At 45.0% G+C, this 15,463-nt stretch overlaps 1 protein-coding gene across 1 annotated transcript in view; it reads left to right on the top strand.

Moving 5' to 3' along the window:
• Nucleotides 1-239: 239 nt before the first annotated feature.
• OTOGL (otogelin like) overlaps nucleotides 240-15,463 on the top strand; it is a 939,358-nt gene continuing 924,134 nt past the window's right edge. Inside the window, exons 1-3 of the mRNA XM_085653920.1 lie at nucleotides 240-383; nucleotides 1,375-1,411; nucleotides 3,777-3,825. The gene's annotated coding sequence lies outside the window, so the exon portion shown is untranslated. The remainder of the gene's footprint in view (nucleotides 384-1,374; nucleotides 1,412-3,776; nucleotides 3,826-15,463) is intronic.

Genomic DNA, 15,463 nt, shown 5'->3' on the forward strand with positions numbered 1-15,463 from the left:
ATTATAAAAGGAAGGCCGTGCGGGGAGGGCTGCATACTGCTCTACCTGTGCGAGCGCGTGTAACTGATACCAGCTGGGCTGGGGAGTTAGCATGCATCACTAATGAGAGGCGCCCAGCCAAGGGGACCGCGCGCAGCCCTCCCGCAGCCGCAGAAGCAGCCCGACAGGTGTGCAAGGCTCTGGCATCCCTCGGCAGGCGCTGCCATGCCCAGCTCCTGAGCCACGAGAGCCCGCTCATCGCCCGACACCGCCAGCTCGAAGATGCCATCCTAGTGAGGGCCTCTGACGCTACACTGAGATGAACATTGTGGGAAATCTCCAATTAATGAGACCTCGGAGAGCGTACATTTGCCATTCGCTGCTGCTGCTGCTTTTCCTGACAGGTGAGGACCGACCCTCCAAGTTAGTCAGAGCAACTGTTTCTGTTGTGAGGAGCATTGTGTGAATGTGTTTCCAAAGGCCGGTCACACTAGCAACTTTTCTTCGTCTGAAAGTGTATTTTCCGGGCCAGTATTTGCAAATAGTGAATGGCATAGATAGCTAGCGAGGCTTCAAGTTCGGTTTCTGTGATGCGTCTTTGGTAATGCCATGGCATAGTATCGATTTTTATGCAAATGGCAAAAATCGCGCGGTGCTTTCCAAGTGCCATGTAGTAAACGTTTGGATGTTCATTTTTTCACATAGAAGTGTAAATATACATGGCGCTTAGAAAATCTGAGTGCAACACACTTTAAAGATGATCTATATAATATAAAACCGTTGATAACTTTTGAACCAACAATTGGTACAGTGGGGATGAACTGAAAAGATCGCACAGAGGTTTTGCACAGACTGTTTCAGATCACATAGTATGACACAGGTACAATTTTTGTGCGCCCCCATCTCCAGAGCGCATTCATACCGCAGGTGCTAGAGCAATTTTACCCCAACAGAGGGGCGGACCAACGGGCCAAGAGTGGCTGAGCAAATCACACCTGGTCTTCAACGCAATTGTGTGTGCAAAATCAAATGCATCTAAAGAGTTTCTTTTACATAATGAATTATAGTCCAAGCGAGTTGTGACGCGTGTTCGTGCATCAGAAACCCATTAGGAAAAAGATAAAGACCTTCCTTTTCCAAGACCCTAGGATTTCGCGCTGTATGTTTGGTCCTCCTAGCGCCAAGACGCCACGGCATAAGTGCGCTTTATAAATGTTTCAGTCAGTCAGTCATTATAGCATAGTCATATTTTTTAAAATAGAAACCATGTTTTTCTTGTTTGCTTTTGCTTTTAAAGAACATAAGTCATTTTATTGACGTGTATTCGAGGTTGTTTTGAGAAACGTGGGCAGCATTGGAATCGCATAGTTTAACAATTTTATTTCCCCCAAACAGGTTCATTTTGCGAAGCATCTGGCCGAGCAAGAACAAGGTGAGATTTGATTTGTGTGATGTTGGTCTAGTAATGCAATCTTCTGTAGCACCGCAGAAAGCGCCTCGAAATGTGCTGCTTTTCTAACCCCGTGCCATGTTCCTCGGCTGGGGCATAGGTTAGTCAGTGAGATCCGGGCTGTGAATCTCTATTTTCCCAACTAAAAAAGAGGTGGGGATCGCTCTGCAGTGTGGCTAAAAGCCATAGATCACAAAGGAGAGATATGTTGGCTTTGCCAATGTTTGTTTGGTTAAACCAGTCACTACACATAAGTTCCTGATCAAAAAACATAAACACGCTAAAAAAAAGAGAAAATAAACAACAAGAACATATCAGAACCGACTGAGGACCCCCGGGTGGGGAAGGGGGTCACACCCCAAAGACCCCCTGAAACTACGCCCCTGCTCCCTAGCTCCCCCTAACTTTTGTATTTGTGCAAAAATACACCTAATGCTTTTTACCCATTTTTGCTGTTTGCGTGAATGGGTACTGAAGCAAACAGATTATGCACTAATTAGGCTGCATTTATAATAAAAAAAAACAGGGAACAGATTTTGCTTCAAATGTATTTTCATCCTTCTCATTTTGAAAGTGGAGAACATCTGTTGTGAAAACACAGCGAAGAACGGAGCAAATACGCTTCCCCATTCTTTGCTCTGGTGCAAACAAATGTTAGATATTTGTTCTTTACCCCAGTGCACAAGAAGCAAAATTATGCAACAGCATTTCCTCTGTTTTTGCGCCGTTGCAACGTTTATGTAATCTGTAATTAAGAGTCCATATTGGTGACTGCTTTTATGAACACAGTCAGACAGGACTGATATAAGAGTTGTGTCCTGTGCGCACCGAGTGTGGCATGCATAGGAGCTTTACTTGATATTGTTTAAGGAGCCAATAAGACTTTCAGAACCCTGACTCTTCTTACGTGCAGCAAAGTGCGGCATGATGGGAGCGGATAACGCAGCAAGGGCACGTGAGGGCTGGTGTATAACTATGTTTGTTTTTGAATATTTAGATCGTATCACAAGTAGTCATGCCCCAAAAAATGTGTACGCTTGCACGACGTATGCGAAGGACAGTATTTGTCTACTGCTAGACACAAGTGAATCCGACGGTCATAGACAGGGCCGCTTTAGCGCTGGTGGCGCCTGCTGCGACAATCAATTTTGGCGCCCCCACACACCATGACCCCTCCTTGGATTCTCTTACTACCACGGGGCACAAGTGTCCCTCATCTCTGCAATCATAAGCTATTGCTAAACATAGCCCCCCTTGAGGTCGGCGCCCCCTCCACAGGTCACCGCCCGGTGCAGCGGCACCAGTCACACTGCCCTAAGCCGACCCTGGTCATAGATATTTTCCGACAACCTAAATCACACCGTAATATTGATATTGCACCGTTTCAACTGCATCTGTACCAATGTTTTTTTTAAAGTAACATAGACCTTATTTTCATAAGTTAATTAGTTTAGCAAACGCAAGCACATAGCTGACCAACTCCGATTAATATTTCCCTCGGTATCCGCTGCCGTGTAGCGCAGCGAATTCGTGCACACGCTCAAGAGATTTATTTTCAATATGCATGTGACCTTTTCGAATTACAACTCAAACTTTTACCCAATAAGCACAGTGACATTAGATACACTCAGGCGCGCAACGCCCATTGGGCTGAAAGGGCTTCGGCCAAATTCCCCTCCCCCTCGTGTGAGTCAGCCGGGGCTGAGACAGCTTCCCGGGACACACGCAGCCGCACCCGAGTACTTCACAGGCCTTTAAAAGACAATTTATTTGCAAAGAGGCTTTGTTGTTTTTTCACCCCTTCTTAGACCCCCTGCATCTCTTCTCTGACTATTGATGGAAGAATTAGCCCCCGCCCCCCCCCCACCCCGAAATGTGGCTCTAGTTGTGCCTCTGGATACACTGATGTGAAGGCACAAGTCTGTGCAACAAAAGCGCGCATTGCGTTAAAAAATATCTATCTATCTGTCTGTCGGTCTGTCGGTCTGTTTAATCAAGTTAGTAGTATCATGCACTTATTAGGCTACCACTTATGATTCTGTTCATATTCAATATAGGCAAAAATACTCTGGTCCTCCGAAAAAAAGCACAGAAAATATTTGTTTGGGTCACTGATAGCAGGTAACTCTTTACAGTAAACAGAAGAGTTCAGAGCCGAAGACTCTTGAATTTTGTAAAGTGAGCCCACGCAAAGACAAGTTACCTTTTAAGTGTTAACCCAAGAAAGACTTCTTTGATAAGAGCTGCAAATAAAAAAAAAAAAGAAACCTTCCCCTTGGGAATTGCTTGTTCATTCAGGTTGCCAGTGAACCTTTTACTTATACAAGATGCTTTTTGTTTCTTCCAGAAACGGGTTTAATGCAATTCGACAGAAAAGAGATCTTCTAACAGCACAGGTAGGTTATACCTCAGTGGAGGAAAAAAAACCTGTCCTGAAATGAATGTTGTGCGTACAATGTGGCCTTTGTAGAAGGAATGATCAGGGTGGGAGGCAAGGGGAGGCAACCATTCTGTTACCTGTTGTCCTCTCCTCCACACCCGCTAGAGGGCACACGCATCTTTACCAAATGGGGCAACATTAATTCTCTTCAGAAATGGCATACCGTGGGCCAGTTATTTATTTACTTATTTAGAGCAATTTTATATAGCTCGAACTTTACCCAAAGGTGTCAGAGCGCTTTACTATAGAATCAAGTACATTACACAAGGGGTACACATGATGGAATTTACACACTTACAAGTAATATATACAATCAGCATTATATAAAAATGGCAAAATTAGGTAATACAGGCATGAAATACATAGTTACAAAGTTGAGCTCATGTGAATGTAAAGCAGCTGTGAGGGTCATGAACTGAGTTGAATTATTGCTGGAAGTGTCTCTGGAAGAGAAGAGTTTTAAGATCTGTTTTGAAAGTCCGAAAAGAGGCGATTGGAGGTAGCGAGTTCCAAATTCTAGCTGCATTGCCTGAGGAGGATTGAGACATAAATCTTTCCTTTTTGAAAGGAGGAGGTTCAAGCAGTAAGTTTTCAGCATTGCGTGAAGGTCTAGAGCCGCCCGATATTTTGACTTTATTCGCCAGATAGCGAGGGGTGAAAGTGTACAAGGCTTTGTGGGTAATACAGGCAGTCTTGTAAATTGACCGAGCTTCAGTGGGAACCCAGCGAAGAGAAAAAAGTATGGGTGTGATGTGATCATTTCTTTTTGCCCCATATACGAAACGTGCCGCTGAATGGAGGTTGGATTTTAGACGGCAGGTGGATTTTGTGGAGGGCAGCAAGGAGAGAGTTGTAGTTGGCCAATCTGGAGAGAACCAACGTTTTAAGGAGGTCTTGCTCAGGAAAGAAACGCCACCCCCCCCAGGGAAGGCCCAGTTGGTATCTTGCATTCTTGGTGATGGTATTGATATGGGAATGTAGGTTGAGCCTTTTGTCTAGGATGATGCGTAGGGATTTGGCGCTGTCAGCAATGATAGGTTTGTTGTTAAGTATGTTTGGATTGTCCATTCATGATTGAACAGGAGGAGGAGAGAGTGAGGTAGAGAGAAGGAATTCCATTTTGGAAGGATTCAGAATTAGTTGATGAGTTGACATACAATCGTGGGTGGAGTTGAGAGTGTTGTTGAGGATTGAAATGTCATGTGCTATTTTGATCATCTGCGATCTGCCTGAGAGGAATGATTCAAACCATTTGAGCACTGTTCCCTCAAAACCCTTTCTTTGATTTAATGTGTTCAGAAGAGTGTTTTGATTAACAGTCTCAAAGGATGCGGATAGGTCAAGAAAGGTCAGGAGACAAGACTCACCAGAGTCAAGTACTCGCAAGGCATCGTCGATCACTTGTAGCTGGGTTGTTTCAGTGCTGCAGACTTGAGTGAAACCATATTGGAATTCGTCAAGAAGGTTGTTGTCCTTGATATGTTGGAAAAGTTGCTTTGCTTACACAACTTTCAGTAATTTTAGCAAGAAAAGGGAGGTTGGTGATAGTGCGGAAATTGTTGAAGTCATTAATATCAGCAGAGTATTTCTTAAGAATTGGGGTAACCTGTCCTGTTTTAAGGGCAACATGAAGGGAGCTGTGGTTGAGAAAGAAGTTTACCAGACTGGTCCAGTAGGAGAGCGTCTAGTTGTAGAAGTCAATGGCAAGGTCACTAGGGATGGGGATAGTTAGAAGGTTTTGTTTCAAGAATGCTTAAGAGAAGGGCATCTTCGGTGATGATGTCAAAGTTCTGTCACAACACTATGGATTTGCGGTCCTCAATGGAGGTAGGATGTGTGGCCTGATCCATGAGCAATTTTACTTTTTCATTGAAGAAAAGTGCACATTTTGCTGCTTTCTTGGGCAGGTCATCAAATTTAATGGTTGAGGCAGAGTGTCTGGTACATTTGATAAGGTCAAATAGCTTTTTAGGTCTGTTTTTGGCACAGTTGTAGAGGGGTTTGAAGTACACTGCTTTTTCACTGAAGATGTGCTTGTGGTAGTACGATCTTGCTTAACGGAGTTCGGAGAGATTTATGGTGGAAGGAGATTGTCTCCTTTGTTTCTCCAGGTTCCTCAAGTTTTTTCTTTCTTCATAGAGGGATTTATTGAACAATGGTGCAGAATGAGTGGGCATTTTCTTTTTACTTTGTAGTGGAGCAACATTTTCAATTACAACTGAAAGACTGGTGAGACATTGGGTGGTAAGATCGTTGACATCAGAGTTTGGGTCTAAGACTGGAAGTGATCTCTCATTGCTGTGTTGCACACAATGTTAAGGTTGATGTTCTTGGTGTCGTGGAACCAGGTAGTAGTCCTTTTAGGTTGGTCAAGGGTTACATAATGAAATAAGTGCAGAGAGAAGGGGATGAGGAAGTGGTCAGACCAGTCTACTGGTATTGGATCAATAGCAGTTAGCATATCTACTTTGGAGATAACAAGTTCAAGAATGGAGCATTAAAATTTTGTTTTGGTGCTATGTTGAACAAGACCATTTCCTAAGAGAAATGTGGCAAGCCTGTTGGCAGCTGAATCTTCCAGAATGCCCCAGTGAAAATTAAAGTCTCCAAGAAAGATCTGTTTATGGCTTTGTGAGTATTGGTCATTAGCAAAGTCAGTGAATTCCTCCGGGTAGGCGAAGCAGTCACCAGGCGGGTGACAAATGGCATGAAACCTGAAATGGGAGCTTTGCTATACTTGAAGCTCCATTGAAAGGTATTCAAATGTTCAGAAAGAGCTGCTGGGAAACACCTGAATTGAAGGAAGTTTCTGAAAATAACTACCGTGCCTCTCCCAACTTTATCCTCTCTATAATTTCTGATAATGCAATAGTCGGTTGGGAGCAGAAGATCAAAAATAGTATGAGAGGTGTCATTGAACCAGGTCTCAGTGAGGAAAAGTATATCGTGATTGTAAAGATTGATGACGTCTTGAATTTCCAGCCTGTGTTTATTTGCAGATCTACAGTTGTCAAGCAAATAGCACAACTCTGGTTTAACTGTTTTGGTGAAGAGGGTGACAGGGCTTTTAGGGGCAATAGAGATAATGTTCCTGAATGTTGGTGCCTGGGTTGAAAATGGCTGATATTTGGTTCGAGCGAGGGAGATGGTCAGTATAGTGCAATGATTAGTGTTAGCTGGAGAGAAGATGTGGGGTTACAGTTAGAAGTAATATAGCTAGCCAATAAATTGGAAATGTCTGTTGGGGTCAGATTGTGTGCAGCTTTTTTGGGGCGCGGGAGCAGGGTACTCCTCGGAGTTTGGGGAAGTTAGTGCTTGCCTGGGGGAATAGAGTGTTGGGTAAAGTAGATATTATAGCACTTAGGTGAGAGATGGGAGCTTCAAGCTGGGAGATAGAGGAGATGAGATATCCTAATTTATTTTCTAAGGAGCGCACAACTGCGCACTGAATGTTAAGTTGCTCAATGGTTTCCGGAGGGAGTTTAACTTGAGAGGTAGAGAAAAGAGAGGGGGAAAGAAAGTGTGCTGGGGTGTAGGAATATAGGGCCTCATTTATGAAAAGTGACGCATCACTGCGTGAAAACAGTGATGCGTCACATTTCACTGCGCCCTCCCTGCGACTCCAGTGATGCGTCATATTTACAGTATGACGTATCATGTCGCAAGGAGTCACAGATACGTCAGTATTTCTGACGTATCTGTAGGCGCAAAAGTGACGCATTGCTGGAGTGTGTCACAAAAGTGACGCAACTCCAGCAATGTTTCCTATCACATGGGGCAAGCCCCATGTGATAGGGCCTGCGTCAGTCTTACGCCTGCTGTGGGGCAGGCGTAAGATATTGACGCATTTGCACCCTAGAAGTGGCGCAGTGAAATCTCGTAGATTTCACTGCGTCACTTCTACGATGCTTACTTACGTGGGAACGCCCACCCTGCATACATTATACCTGACGCAGGTATAATGTAGCGCAGGGGTTTGCAAAGTGACGCATCTAGGTAGATGCGTCACTTTGTAAATATGGCGCATCATGGCGCATGTTTTACGCCACTGGTGCGTCACAAAAAGTGACGCACCGGTGGCGCAAAAGTGACGCAGGGGCTCATAAATGAGCCCCATAGAGTGGAGGGAGAGAGACTCGTCAAGTGATGTTGATTGGTAGTGATTGTCGGGGCAGCTGTGTTGGAGAGAAAATTATCTGGGCATACATTGAAACAAATAGAACTATTGAGTTCTAACTGAGGAAGAGAATGGTTAGGGCTGTGGTGGGAGGACAGAGTGATGGGAGGGGATAGAAGGGAGACACAAAAAGGCAGGAGTTCATGGGAGGAGAAGGAGGAAGGGGTGGAGAAGGCACATGGGCTAGGTAAAGTGAGTGTATGGGGGCTGGAAACAAGCTCGATGAGGAATATTGAGCCAGAGGGTAGTTGTAGAAAGTGTATGGTTCTTCTAGGCTTGAGGAAGAGGGAGGGGAAAGGTGGAGGTTGCCATAAGGGGATAATTTGTCGAGTAGCAGTCCTGGAATGATAGGGGTGGGGGTGAATCAATCAAACAGTTAATTTGTAAAGCGCACTACTTACCCGTGAGGGTTTCAAGGCGCTGGGGGGGGGATTGGGAGGGGGGATGCTGCTGCTACTGGTCGAAAAGCCAGGTCTTGAGTCGTCTCCTGAAAGTCAGCAGGTCTTCGGTTTGTCGTAGGTTGAGGGGAAGGGTGTTCCAGGTCTTGGTGGCGTGGTGGGAGAAGGACCTGCCTCCGGAGGTGGTTCAACGGATGCGCGGGACCGTGGCCAGGTCGTGGTCAGCGGAGCGGAGTTTCCTGTGAAGAGAGATGTAAGGAGTTTCCACAGGATTCAGGTTAAAGGGAGAGGAAGTGGGGGAAGAAGGGTGGGGTGGATAAGAAGGGAGAGCATATGGTGGAAAAGCCTCTATGTGAGCTGGGAAGGCAGGCTGTAGGAAAAATAGATTGAAGAAGGGGGCGATTAACCTGGTTGGGGGGAGGTTTCTCTGGAATCCCAGGATGGTACGGAGGGGTAAATGAGAGTGCTGGCCATAGGTTGGGCTGGTGTGTTGAGGATAATGTCCCAGTTGGAGAGGGAGAGATTGGGAGGTGGGGAAGCAGGGGTGAAGGAGGTGAATGGGTCTGGCAGGGGGGAGGCCTGTGCCCCTTGGGAGAGCTGCCTACTGCTGTCCTAGTGGGTAGTGGGAGGCGATTGTGAATTGAGGGAGGCGTCAGTTGAAGAGTCTGGAGGGATCGAAGTGCCAGGGATGGAAAGCAGGGATGAGAATAGGTGGTCGAAAAGAGAGAGACAAGTGTCTTTAGCTTGAATCAAGACCTTGCCATTGTTATAGAGTGAAATTGTGAGTGAGCCATTGAAACAAGCTGAAGGGGAGTTTTTAGTTGGTGCCTGTGTGGGATTGAGGAGGACAAAGTAACATTGATGGAGCTATTGAAGATAGTGGTCCAGGATGAGATGTTATAGGTGAAGAAAAGGAGGTCAGTTTTGAGCCTCCCATATCGACCGCTATGGTATTGGTCAATGAAAAGGGAAGCAGGAAATTGTTCAAGGGTGTCATGTTTAACCTTTTTACTGATGCTTTGGACAAATTGGGAAGGGGTAAATGATCTTGAAGCAGTTTGCTCCAATTTTCACCTGTTTGGTCGACATAGTTATAAATTTCAGAGGATGAGGTGAGGATGATGGAGGGAAAGAGGAGAGTGCTGCAAGTGTAGTGAAAGCGTGTATAATCAGGAGGAGGAGAAGGCAAATAGTTTGGGGGAGCCTTAAGTAAGAAAGGTGAAAGGAGAGGACATTGCGAGGAGTAGTAAACCAGTTGAAGGTAAAGCCACGTTGACACAGCTGAACCTCCAAGGCAAGATGTGTACCAGTTGCGAGGCACATTGACGCAGCAGACCTCTGGCAGTGTAAGAATGAGGGACCACAGGGAGAGTCTTTTGAGAAAACCATTAATGCTTGAAAGAAGACGTTGCAATGCAGCTGCACTGAAAGAGATGGCAGTGGTCACAGGTGGGGAGGGATGCTGGACCCCATGGGTGCTTACCGCAGTGCTGACCCAGCGATCCTCATTGAGAAAAGGGACGTTCCGTTTAGTCCGGTGAATCCAGAGATCATGGGCCACCTTGTAGTGTATTGCATCAGTGCACGATGATCACCAGTACAGGGAGCAGGAAAATGCCTCTGGAGGTCCAGAACTGCTGGGAGGCACCAGTACTCACCAACACCCTATAAGGCAGAGAGGGTCGTGGGGCACAAATGGGAACGCCGACCCACCAGCAGTCCAGCAGCCACTCAAACCTGAGCACCTGTTGCTGGGCATCTTGTATATTTTGGACAAATCGGAAATAAGAATGAAAATGGAGGGCTCATTTCTGATACTCCAACAATAGGGTGTTCGAGGACACACATACAAGAATAACTCTTCTATAATGAGCAGGGCAACTGGAATTGTGACTTTGCAGCCACCTCATTTTTAGTTTACTAACAGATTTGCCACATAATCCACCATCTGCTAAACAATCTGCAGATTTTAACAAAAAATTGTCTCTAGTATAAACAGATTAAAAATTACTAAAACACCACAACATATTATGCCGTGCAGTGGAAGGCCCTTCACAAAGGTTGATTGGTGATTATTCTGTTGCTTATTGCTGTGTTTGGGTGTCAGACCGGTAATGTGTAAAAATAACAAATTAATGTGCCTGTTCTTGCCACATAATTTAGTAAATCTTGCCACATAATTTGGTCCTCCTCTGTCGCATAATTCCAGTGGCTCTGACCACAAATGGTAAACAGCAAAATGCATTACCGACTAAAGATATTCCCTCTGTGTGTTGAATGGTGTCACAACACAGATGCAATTGCTGCTTAGTATTTGTGCAATCTTCTGTAAGGAGGCCAGTGTTTATAACATCCTTCACGAAAAATCACTATTGGTAGCATTTGGTGATTACTGTCGAGGGTGCAAGACTGCACATAACAAAAGCCGACATGATTACCCAATGGTAAAATTCCTTCTTCAGAATAATCACTGGTGGTAACATTACTGATGCCAGTAAAAGCAAACACCAGCAGCGATTCAATTAATATTGGTAACCTCATATAAAATAAAAATCCTGCTGAAAAGGTGGTAATTCCTTCTATAAATAAGATCAGCTCTGAGCTGGTCTTGAAATGGCCAAAAACGGTGACCAGCTGTCTCTTTCTGAAGCTTTGATTAAGAGCGGCCACCGAACACTCATGTATAGACAGAGGCCCTTCGGCACTGCATGGTGCTTGTACCTTACCCTGAAATTTACATTACGGCCCGAATTACGAGGTCCCAGTTGTCAGCTATTGCAAGTCCATCCCCCGAAGGTACCAGTCTTGAGGGTTGGAGTTCCAGGGATTACAGATGGAACCCAGAGAGTTCTTCTGAAATGAAGAATTATGCCTGTAATAGGAATGATGTCCTCCACTGCCATTCTCTTAACCTCTGATGGCACTAGGCCTGATTCACAAAGATAAACTTACACTTTTTAAACTATTTATATTGGTAGTCGCAAACTATGAGTCTAATTCTATTAATAGTTCATTTTACGAGTGCGGAGACCCCACAGTTGAGGCAGAGAACTCTGCACATGAAAAGTTAGGACAGGCCTACCTTTTTATGTGGGGAGGTCTGTGTCTGACTGTGGAGTTTCTACAGTCGTAAAATTATTATTAGTAAAATTTAGCTTGTGGTTTGTGAATACCAAAACATAGTCAACTTACAAAAAAGTGTAAGTTTACCTGTGTGATTCAGGCATAGGGTATTACCACTGCCTTCTGGTAGAAATACTTTATCGTTGGCAGTCATATTTCAATACAATTCCGCCATCAACACTGCTTGATGTGCAGGTGATGTAAAAAGAGCAATCATTTATCACCAGCAGAATTTCTTCTGTAATTAGGTGATAATCGTACTCATATCTGCTCTTAAGATAATGGGAAGAAGTTTTAACAATTTGATTAGATACAATTTGAAGAGCGATTCTTGTGCTAATGCTTCTTATCCGCCAAGAGGCTTATAGGCCTCCTGGAAACCTGTATACCAGTTCAGGAGCTTGGCATGTTTATCATGGAGATCTGTTTCTTGTCTCTAGGGGGCTAATCTTGGAGGTCTTGCCTTAGATATTCTTTTCTCCGATATTTCTACAAAGAGCACAATTAAGTAATGTCACCCCTGGTTACTACTTCACTTAGATCCCACATGGCTTAAGCGCCGGGTAATAAACCCGCCTAACTAGAATTCTTTTTGACACCCAGGAGGGGCTCGCCCTATGCTGAAGAGAGTTGTGTTGTTTTCAATACTTTGTAAGTGGACTCCATCAGTGAGCTGTGGTTGGAATTTCCTCCCCACATAAGGCCTCTTTTTATTCGCCTCCCCAGGGCAAATCTTGGCCACTGTCTTGCTTCCTTGTGTGAAATTGTAGCCGCTTGCAGATCGAGCTGGCTTGGCTGGACTGACTTTCCAGGTGAATACCGGTGAAGGGTGCTCTAATTCTGCCGAGTGATATCCATGCTTGGGTGGCTTTTAACTGGTTAATGGGAAGGTTAGAATGAGCTAAACAACTCACATGAACTCTGGGTCCGGTGATGAAAGTTTTAGTAATTCTTAGATTACCTTATTCGAAGGGCTACAAAGTATGTATGTTTGATTTCCGAGGATCCCTCATACATTATCCGAATCATCAACTTGAAAGAAGTGCACCAAAATATCTACATTTGAATTATTACGATCTATCATAAATTCTTACCTTAAACGTCAGGAACAACATATATACATTTTAATTCTAAGGTGCCATCAAACATTCCTACTTTAAATCTCAAATAGAAACAAGTGTGTCAAAATTTGTGAATATCAATGAAAAATGTCTAAAGTAAACTAAAAACAGACACAGAGATTTGATCCCTTCAGTGAAAGCTTTAGTATTGTGGCATCATGGACCGGACGAATACATTTAGCTTCAGTCAACACAAACATTCCCCATAACTCAAAATGCAGCAGCGCAATGGCAAAGCAGAAGGTCTTCCACAGTGGGAGCTTGTGTCAGTGGAGCAGGATCACATGCGGTAATCTTGCTGCAGGATTGGCAGGGGTAAAACCGACGCCTGTGGCCAATGTATTGGTAAGACCGGCTGCTGCACCTGGGGAGCAACTGTGTTACAATGACAGCAGCATCTCAACTTGAACCCAGACCTCATGGGGTAAGCCAGTGGCTATCAGACCATAGTGGGCCGACTGGATTGCACTTGTTGTTTTGGAGGCCTGACCTTGCCCGACAAACCATGAGAGGTCGTAGGATACAACTGGTGTCAAGAACTGATGCACAGGGTCAGATGTTGCCACACTTTGTCAGGGGACCCATTGCCAAAGATTGCAGTGTCCTTTGGTTGGCCTTATTTTAGGTTGTGGCGACAGCCCACTCGGAATGTCTTTCCTAGCACCAAAATCTGGTGTGTGCATGGAATTACAGAGTGGTAGCTAAACTCCATGTTTCACACCTTTCACTGTATAGCCAGCAACCCGTCCTGAGTTTTAAGGAGGGGGGTCAGAGATCCCCCTCCTGTCCACCTCCAAAGGGGTGACATGAGTAAATGTCCCTGTATGCTGGGGAACACCAGGGACTTCCATTCTGCTCTTTTAAGAGCACCCTTGGGGGTGCACTGACAGTGTGCAACTTCTAAGCGGTGCATACTCAGTGCAACCCATGACAGTCTCTGGTCAACATCTGTAGTATGGCATTGGCGCAAAGGGAACAGACCCACATTTTTGAGGCCCAAGCAAATAAGGCGAGGGCACGTCCCCTTGGCATCCAGCGCAATCTATACTAGAGAAGGGGCCACGCAAGTGTCTGTGACCCCTTTTGTACAGGGAAACAAACAATGAGTTCATGCCCTCATTGTGTACCATGGGCCCTTTCTATTATACTGCTGACAGCTGTCCTTTAAGGAACTGGCCACATTTGTTCGCTTGTCAGGCCCTTCTGCTGATCTTCCTTCCTGTGCTTGCAACAGAAGCTGACTCCCCAGTATTCGAGGTCTTACACTCCCCTCCCTGCCCCATCACAATAGCTTCCAAATGCTGATTAAAACGACATTGTAACAAAAAAGAGCGGATCCGAGCCAACACCAGGCCCCGTACTATCTAGCTAGCTTACATGGTATCTTTCAAGACCTTGAAAGACCTTGAAGACTTGGCTCTTCGGCCTATGCTAGTCCCTCGGTTGGACCGCCCTCACCTGCTGCTGACCGCGAAGCGCCGGGCACATCTGCTCGAGGTAGCTGTTGCGCTCCACAAATGCTATTACTATTTCAGGGGTTCTAAACCAAGTGTGAATATGTGGACGTCAATTTTAGTTCCTTTTAACTGATTTGTCTTTTATGATTTTATTTCTAAAATCGAATAAAGATTCTGATATCATATTGTGATGATAGCTAGAGTACCGTATGGCATCCAGCATAGACGCCGTTGCTCGTTCTCCAGCTGCCCCCTTCCGCTGCACGTGGAGTATTCAGATGCGGTGTTTCTCTGCTTCGGACCCTCTTTGAGCACCGCTCAGTGACACGTGACTCCAAAGCACTCACCTCCAAGGAGCAATTTGTCCTTGATGTTGCCCCGAGTTCCGGACCTGATAAAGTTTCATTTTATTCAGCGCCTGAGGGGCTCCAATAACTGTAGCATCGAGCGTGGATGGCTTCGGTATTCCGATATCACAGCGGAAGAGTGAACGAAAAAGACATCAGATCACGACCACAATCTGAAAAGTATATTACAACTGAACAGAAAGAACCCATTTTGGACGAGATTTACAGAAATCCAGATGGGCCAGTTACGCCATTATGCTATTGGCACATCTAAATTCAATATCATAATCTCGCAGAATGGGATGTGAAACCAAGGGCTAAGGGCACCCTATGAATCAGCTATTCAGCAACACTGTACTGTGCCTTGTTTGAGCTCCTTGGAAACATGTGTTGGAGAGGCGCCCTGTTGGATGGAGTAAGCTTTCTACTCCTAAATACTTATAAGCAGGCTTTTAGCCACCACTGCGCTCTAATGGAATCTGATTAATGTGGAAACCCAAACAGGGTCATCGATAGGTAGAGAGAAGATGGTGGTGCAAATGGACAGCCGGGTTCAGCCTGTCTACCCATTTCACTGTTCGCTCTTCACACAGAGACTCTTCCTTGTCTCCATCTTTAACGTAACACACCTCTTTGGTACTTTTAGGTCTGGCTAGAGACAGCTTTAGCTTTCTGGGAGACCACGGTCATCTACAAATATATACAATGAAAAGAAGCACTGGGAGAGAATGGTCAGCCCTTTTAGCTGTTGACTTTTATGTGTTTTTCATGGTTTGTCATTTGTTTGAATAGGATGTCCCTCAAGGTTATGACAATCTGTGGATGGTTACTTTAGTGATCCTTTTAGGTATTGGTAGTGCACAAATAAGTACGAAGTGCTCCCTTTGTTAGATTGCTGATGTGATGCGAGAGTGATTTGTAACTGAGAGGATAGTGTGTTCTTTGATGTATTTACTTTGCTGACACAATGA

The sequence above is a fragment of the Triturus cristatus genome, chromosome 4_1 (genome assembly GCF_964204655.1).
Source record: "Triturus cristatus chromosome 4_1, aTriCri1.1, whole genome shotgun sequence".
In the NCBI taxonomy this organism is placed as follows: Eukaryota; Metazoa; Chordata; class Amphibia; order Caudata; family Salamandridae; genus Triturus; species Triturus cristatus.